This window comes from Paralichthys olivaceus, chromosome 5 (genome assembly GCF_024713975.1).
Source record: "Paralichthys olivaceus isolate ysfri-2021 chromosome 5, ASM2471397v2, whole genome shotgun sequence".
Lineage (NCBI taxonomy): Eukaryota > Metazoa > Chordata > Actinopteri > Pleuronectiformes > Paralichthyidae > Paralichthys > Paralichthys olivaceus.
This window is the reverse complement of record NC_091097.1, coordinates 20,723,624-20,732,110: the sequence shown is the minus strand read 5'-3', so window position 1 is coordinate 20,732,110 and position 8,487 is coordinate 20,723,624. Positions and strand designations below refer to the sequence as shown.

The following is an 8,487-nucleotide window of genomic DNA, read 5'->3' as shown; positions in this document are numbered from 1 at the left end:
CAAGTCATCATTGAGTCCAAATGAATGTTTGTGCCACATGTAATTATATTTCCTTTGGACAATCTTGATAAATTATATTAAAATATTATATTATATAAAACAATGCAAAGTCATGTGAGCTTGACTTTTTGACCTTTGACTAACATAACGTAGTTGTTCAAGAGATATCGCATTCACATGAATGGGACTGACAGATGGATGGACATCTTGAAAACATAATGCCTCTGGCCATACTGAATGTGCAAATGGTAAATTCAATTCAATTCAATTCAATTTTATTTATATAGCGCCAAGTCATAATTTACATTATCTCAAGGCACTTTACATTTAAAGGTCAAGACCTTAAAACAATATTAACATAGAGAAACCCAACAGTTCCCACAATGAGCAAGCACAGGCGACTGTGGAGAGGAAAAACTCCCTCATTAACAGGGAGAAACCTCTGGCAGAACCAGGCTCAATGTGGGCGGTCATCTGCCTCGACCGGTTGGGGTGAGGAAAGAAAAGTAAGGGGGGAGGAAAGGAGAGATGGTTGGAAAGCGGGGGAGAGAAGAGAGAGATGAGGTGGAGAGAGAGAGACCAGTAACAATTTGGCACCATCAAAATCAAGACTAACCATAACAATAACAATGTATAGATCTACAACATGACTAGATATATTAATGAATTGCTGAGTTATTGTAATAAATGAAGACAATGGTGATGGTGGTCGTTGTTGTCCTGTAGTCCCGGTGCCGGAGTTATCTGAAACGAGATAGAGAGAAGAGCCAGAGGGACTATGGGAGGACAAAGTGACACTTTGACATGATGACATGTTAAAACTAATAAATAAATAAATAAACAGGTGTGGGGGGCAGAGAGAAAGAGGGAAGTGAAGAAGTGCTCAGTGCATGATGGGAGTTCCCCCAGCAGTCTAAACCTATAGCAGCACAACTAAGGGATGGTTCAGGACTCACCTGATCCAGCCCTAACTATAGGCTTTGTCAAAGAGGAAGGTTTTTAGTTTTACTTTAAATGCTGAGACAGTGTCTGCCTCCCGAACCCAGACTGGGAGCTGGTTCCACAGGAGAGGAGCCTGATATCTAAATGTTCTACCTCCTGCTCTACTCTTACAGACTCTTGGAACCACTAGAGAGCCTGTGTTTTGGGAACGAAGTGATCTACTTGGATAATAAGGTGTTATCAGCTCTTTGATATATGAGGGGGCGTGATTGTTGAGGGCTTTAAAAGTGAGGAGCAGGATCTTGAATTCTATTCTAAATTTTACCGGGAGCCAATGTAAGGAAGCTAAGACAGGAGTGATATGATCTCTCCTTCTAGTTCCTGTCAGCACTCGTGCTGCAGCATTTTGGACCAACTGGAGACTTTTAACAGTCTTCATGGAGCATCCTGCTAATAGAGAGTTGCAGTAATCTAATCTAGAGGTTACAAACGCGTGGACTAGTTTTTCAGCATCCTGCTTAGACAGGATGTTTCTAATTTTGTTAATATTGCGCAGATGGAAGAAAGCCGTCCTAGACACTAGTTTAATATGGGGGTCAAATGACATGTCTTGGTCGAACAACACTCCAAGGTTCCTCACAGTGGAGCTGGAAGCCAGACTGACACCATCCAAAGTGACTATCTGGTCAGACAGTGTTTGTCTGAGATGTTTAGGGCCAATTACAACAACCTCAGTTTTGTCTGAGTTTAAAAGTAGAAAATTTTGGGTCATCCACGCCTTGATATCTTTGAGACATTCCTGAAGTTGAACTAGGCGATTAGATTCATCATGCTTCATGGAAATATACAATTGGGTGTCGTCTGCATAGCAGTGGAATTGTATGTGGTGCTGTCTGATAATGTTGCCTAAGGAGAGCATATATAAGGTGAACAGTATTGGTCCAAGGACAGAACCTTGTGGAACTCCATGATTAACTTGCATGTGCATGGAGGAGTCATTGTTAACATTAACAAATTGGAATCTATCTGATAAATATGATTTAAACCAGTGTAGTGCTGTTCCTTTAATTCCTATATGTTGTTCTAATCTCTGTAGCAGAATCTTATGATCTATTGTGTCGAAGGCTGCATTAAGGTCCAACAAGACGAGGACAGAGACAAGTCCATCATCTGATGCCATAAGAAGGTCATTAGTGACTTTCAATAGTGCTGTTTCTGTGCTGTGATAGGTTCTAAATCCTGACTGAAATTTTTCCAATAAAACGTTACTATCTAAGTAACCACACAGCTGGTTAGCAACGGCTTTTTCTAGGATTTTGGAAATGAAGGGCAGGTTGGATATGGGTCTATGGTTAGCTAAAACCTCTGGATCAAGCGTAGGCTTTTTAAGCAGAGGTTTAATAACGGCTACCTTAAAAGCCTGTGGTACGTAGCCGGTTAGCAAAGACATATTAATCTGATTTAAAATGGAACTGTCAATTAGGGGGAGGACTTCTTTAAAAAGTCTAGTTGGAACAGAGTCCAGCTGACAAGTAGTTGGTTTAGATGATGAAACTAACGAGGTCAGTTCAGGAAGATCAATAGAGTAAAATTTGTTTAGACATAAATCTGGTGCTACGGTTTCAGGACCAGACAATGTATCCGTGTTATTCACTGGGAGGTGGTGGTGGATTTTATCCCTGATGGTTGTAATTTTATTAGCGAAGAAGCTCATGAAGTCATTGCTTCTCAGATCTAGAGGAATAGATGGGTCAGTAGAGGTGTGACTTTCTGTCAGCCTGGCTACAGTGCTGAAGAGGAACCTGGGGTTGTTCCTATTTTCTTCTATTAGTAATGAATAATAAGAGGTTTGGGCATTTCTAAGTGCTTTTTTGTAATTTATAAGGCTATTCTTCCAGGCTAGGTGGAAGTCTTGGCGATTGGTGGAACGCCACTTCCTTTCTAGCTTCCGCGATGTCTGTTTTAGAACGCGCGTTTGGGAATTATACCACGGAGCTAATCTCCTCTGATTTACTTTCTTCTTTTTTAATGGGGCTGTCACAGTTATGTATTTTCAGTGTTCCTCTCATGTTCCCTTCTGCCTTCCTCTGTGCTCCACCCTGTGATTCTCCTGTGTTGTTCTCTGTGTCCCTCTCCTGAGTTCCCCTCCTTGTCCCTCGCTATGTTCCACCCTGTGATTCTCCTGTGTTGTTCTCTGTGTCCCTCTCCTGTGTTCCCCTCCTTGTCCCTCGCTATGTTCCACCCTGTGATTCTCCTGTGTTGTTCTCTGTGTCCCTCTCCTGTGTTCCCCTCCTTGTCCCTCGCTATGTTTCACCCTGTGCCTCTCCTGTGTTCATCCCTGTCTTGGTTATTGTATTTTGTTCTCGTTGATAAGTTTGTTCAGTGCTTCCTGTTTTATTTTGTAGTCCTTGCTCCCTGTGTGTTTTCACCCGTTGACTTCCTGCCCTCATCAGGTTCACCTGTTTGTCTTGTGCCACCTGTCCCCAGTTACTCATTAGTTCCAGTCTGTATATAAGTCTTTGTGTTTCCCCCATGTGGTTGTTGGTTCGTCATCGTCATTTCTGGTCTGGTCCTGTCCGTCATCGAGATTCTGGTTCTGTCTGTTCTTGTGTCCCGTCAGCTCTCGTCACGTTACCCCGTAAGTTTGTATCCTGCCCTGTTCTGTGTTCCACTCGGCTTTTTGAGTGCGACTTTTGTTTTCCTGAAGATTTCTTGTGTTACGTTTACCCCCTGTTAAATAAAATACACTTTTTGTTAAACCTTATTTAGTTTCTGCGTTTTGGTCCTCCCCTTCTCACGTCACCCCCCCACTCGAATCCTGACAGTACGAACCAACCAAAAATGGACCAAGCAGAGCTTAATGTCTTTTGTAGTAGGGTTTTTTATTTGGACTCCTTGGTGGACGAGCTGAGCACCGCAGACACCAAGCAGCGTGCAAAGCTCCTGGAGAGGATGGCACCGGTGCGGGATTGGCTTAAGGACAGACCCTGGGTCAGCCACTTTGTCCCGCACCTGGTGACCATAGAGAGGAGACTAAAGGACATCCTCTCATCCCCAACTCCCCCTGCAGATCCCTACCTCGGCACCCGCCTGGCTTTTGGGGGCCCCCGCAGTCTGCGTAGAAACGCTACGACGCGGGGTGGGCGCCGGAGGGGAGCCCCCTCACTCAGTTTCCATCCATCTCCACCAGTTATCAGGCGGCAACCTCAATACAGGATATCGTGGGTCCCGGCTGACGTCACTCATGTTCCGGCGTCGGGGATCCCGGCAGATGCTACCCACGTTCCAGCGTCGGGGGTCCCGGCTGACGTCACTTATGTTCCGGCGTCGGGGATCCCGGCAGATGCTACCCACGTTCCAGCGTCGGGGGTCCCGGCTGACGTCACTCATGTTCCGGCGTCAGGGATCCCGGCAGATGCCACCCACGTTCCAGCATCAGGGGTCCCGGCTGACGTCACTCATGTTCCGGCGTCGGGGATTCCCGCAGATGCTACTCACGTTCCGGTTTCGGAGGTCGCCGTTCCTGTTCCTGCCCCACGGTCGGTGGTTCAAGCAGTCGTCTCGCCAGTTCCTGTCCCTCGGCTGAGGGTTACGGCGAGCGGCTCTCCAGTTCCTGTTCCTGCCCCACGGTCGGGGGTTCAAGCAGTCGTCTCGCCAGTTCCTGTCCCTCGGCTGAGGGTTACGGCGAGCGGCTCTCCAGTTCCTGTTCCTGCCCCACGTTTGGGGGTTCAAGCAGTCGTCTCGCCAGTTCCTGTCCCTCGGCTGAGGGTTACGGCGAGCGGCTCTCCAGTTCCTGTTCCTGTCCCACGGTCGGGGGTTCAAGCAGTCGTCTCGCCAGTTCCTGTCCCTCGGCTGAGGGTTACGGCGAGCGGCTCTCCAGTTCCTGTTCCTGCCCCACGTTTGGGGGTTCAAGCAGTCGTCTCGCCAGTTCCTGTCCCTCGGCAGAGGGTTACGGCGAGCGGCTCTCCAGTTCCTGTTCCTGCCCCACGTTTGGGGGTTCAAGCAGTCGTCTCGCCAGTTCCTGTCCCTCGGCTGAGGGTTACGGCGAGCGGCTTTCCTGTTCCTGTCCCACGGTTGCGGGTCTCGCCTGGCTCCGCTTCAGTTCCTGTTCCTGTTCCACGGTTGCGGGTCTCGCCTGGCTCCGCTTCAGTTCCTGTTCCTGTCCAATGGTCGAGGGTTAGGCCGGCGCCGGGACAGCTGGGGCGGCGGTCGCTGTCGTCTCCTCCGGTGCCGCGACGGCAGCTGTCGTCTCCTCCGGTACAGCGACAGCAGCGTCATCGGTCATCTCCTCCTGACTGTCGACCTCAGCGTCAGCTGCCATCTTCTCCAGAGCCTCCTGTGTCACAGCAGCAGCCCCAGCTGCTATCTTCTCCAGAGCCTCCTGTGTCACAGCAGCAGCCCCAGCTGCTATCTTCTCCAGAGCCTCCTGTGTCACAGCAGCAGCCCCAGCTGCTATCTTCTCCAGAGCCTCCTGTGTCACAGAAGCAGCCCCAGCTGCTATCTTCCCCAGAACTCCCTTTGACTGGACTGCAGAAGCAGCTGATTTTCCCTGAACCCCTGGGCTCTGTTTCTGACCGGCCTCCGGGCCGCCCGCCCGAGCCCCATGCTCTGACTTTGACTGGCCTCCGGGTCGAGCCCCGTGCTCTGTTCCAGATTCCCACCCCTCTCAGTTTCATGTTTAGTCCTCGTTTAAATTCAGTTTTGGACCGTCTGGAATCCAGTCCTTAAGGGGGAGGTTCTGTCACAGTTATGTATTTTCAGTGTTCCTCTCATGTTCCCTTCTGCCTTCCTCTGTGCTCCACCCTGTGATTCTCCTGTGTTGTTCTCTGTGTCCCTCTCCTGAGTTCCCCTCCTTGTCCCTCGCTATGTTCCACCCTGTGATTCTCCTGTGTTGTTCTCTGTGTCCCTCTCCTGTGTTCCCCTCCTTGTCCCTCGCTATGTTCCACCCTGTGATTCTCCTGTGTTGTTCTCTGTGTCCCTCTCCTGTGTTCCCCTCCTTGTCCCTCGCTATGTTTCACCCTGTGCCTCTCCTGTGTTCATCCCTGTCTTGGTTATTGTATTTTGTTCTCGTTGATAAGTTTGTTCAGTGCTTCCTGTTTTATTTTGTAGTCCTTGCTCCCTGTGTGTTTTCACCCGTTGACTTCCTGCCCTCATCAGGTTCACCTGTTTGTCTTGTGCCACCTGTCCCCAGTTACTCATTAGTTCCAGTCTGTATATAAGTCTTTGTGTTTCCCCCATGTGGTTGTTGGTTCGTCATCGTCATTTCTGGACTGGTCCTGTCCGTCATCGAGATTCTGGTTCTGTCTGTTCTTGTGTCCCGTCAGCTCTCGTCACGTTACCCCGTAAGTTTGTATCCTGCCCTGTTCTGTGTTCCACTCGGCTTTTTGAGTGCGACTTTTGTTTTCCTGAAGATTTCTTGTGTTACGTTTACCCCCTGTTAAATAAAATACACTTTTTGTTAAACCTTATTTAGTTTCTGCGTTTTGGTCCTCCCCTTCTCACGTCACCCCCCCCCACTCGAATCCTGACAGGGGCGACAGCTTCAAGTGCTGTTTTTAGTGAGGCTGCAGTACTATTTACAAAGTTATCAACTAGTGTGGGAGTAAGGTTTTGATAATCTTCTTGTATTGTACTGACACATGGCTGAGAGGGAAGTGAGGAGGGGAGCAGTTGTTTAAATTTGTGAACAGTTTTGTCAGATAAACATCGACTGTAATAGACTTTCCGTCCAGAATTGACGTAATTAACAATTCAGAATTCAAATGTAAGTAAAAAATGGTCAGACAGAAGCGGGTTCTGTTGGAATATTGTTATATTTTCTATGTCAGTGCCATATGTCAGGACAAGATCAAGAGTGTGATTCAGGCAGTGGGTCGGTTGATTCACATGTTGAGTGAAACCAATTGAGTCTATTATTGATTTAAATGCTGAACTAAGGCTGTCATTGGCAACATCTACATGAATATTGAAATCACCGGCTATAATGATTTGATCTGTTTTAAGAACTAGTTCCGATAAAAATTCAGAGAATTCAGATAAAGAAATAAATATAGCAATACATGATAAATAATTTCTTCCATGTTCTTTTATTTTACATGGATGGTTTCTTGACAAAACAAGCCAACTCTATAAATGTGAACTGAGTGTCAGAAATTAACACGACATTCATAGCATCTGCAAACAATTTTTCCCCACAAATTTCTGTAACTTTCTGAGAATCTACATCACAGTATATTGTAGAATATCATGTGTTTCAATTCTCACCTTATTGATGGAACCTCAGTGATGTCTACTGTCCCTGGCTCAGACACTCTCTCAAGCATCTACGGTACATGTCAAGACAGGTAATGGTAGCATTAAAATAACATTAGATAACTACAATTCAGTTGAACTATTATAGTTTCAGATATTAACCATTTAATTCCGAGTTCAGTCAGGAACCCTTTGTTATGATTTACCCATTTGTTGCCAATGGGGACACAGTTATGATTGGCGCTGAAGGCTCCATTCTTTGGATGTTCCCTGGTTAGCTGAGCAGCGTGCTAAGTTAAGACAGGGAACATATGCAGAACCCCCCAGTGGGCGTAGCAGGCAAGGTACTTTGGTTAAGATAATTTACCACAACCGTGTTTGTACTCTCTGCTGCGGCGGCAATTTCTGTGAAACAAGCACAAAGTCAAACACTTCTTTCTATAAGTTTAATTCAGCATCTGCAGATGGACTCATTAGTACACATCACCTGATTGACATGCACAAATGAGCAAAGAACATAGGAGAATCTGTGTTCTTATAACTCACAGCCCCCTCCCACTAAGCATGCAAAGGTATATATTACCCTTCTTGAGTTTCACTCAGTGGAGGAGACATCCTGTCCTTTTGTTTACATGTTCTGTGGATGACCCCCCCTGTGAGAACCCAGTTGTTTGATCCCAATCAGAGATACTAAAAGATACCATAAAGTTGTGGTTTCTCAAGGCCATAAAACTCAAGTCTCTTAAGCCACCATACATACAAAAATGTAACATTTCCATTACAGTGCTAAAAGTGTTAGAGCTGAGCAGGGATCAGTGAGGATGAGGTCGTATTTAAAGAGACCAATTTGGTGAGAGAATGGGCTGTGATTGGTGGGTGACTGACGAGTACCCATAAACCTTTCGGTAGCTGAGCACATGACTCTGTGTCCTGCATGAACTAACACAATGCTTCATTAGTCACAATTCAAATTCAGGATTTCTACGATGACATTCTCACTTTAAACTTAATTTAAAGTATCTTGAATTGAGGCAAATTAAAGCTGACCTTGAATTATGATCAGTCACAATCAAATTGTCATATATCAAAAATCATAAACTGGATTTATTTTCATAATTAATTATGGATAAAATTACAAGGTATGTTGCAGAAATCTGAAATGGATATATATATCATTGAGCATTGTACAGGTTACATTGTACAAGTACATGTTCTACTGAATAAGGGATCAGCCACTTGCTATCTGTAATACAAACAGCCATCATCAGGAACATCAGAGAGATCATAGTTAAT

General features: G+C 46.1%; 1 long non-coding RNA gene across 1 annotated transcript; it reads right to left on the bottom strand.

Annotated features, from left to right (window-relative positions):
- Positions 1–253: 253 nt before the first annotated feature.
- Positions 254–7,596, bottom strand: LOC138407761 (uncharacterized). Its single transcript, XR_011241105.1, has 3 exons — positions 7,401–7,596; positions 7,207–7,265; positions 254–744 (listed from the first exon to the last, which is right to left on the bottom strand). It is a non-coding gene; the product is annotated as an uncharacterized lncRNA (long non-coding RNA).
- Positions 7,597–8,487: the final 891 nt, after the last annotated feature.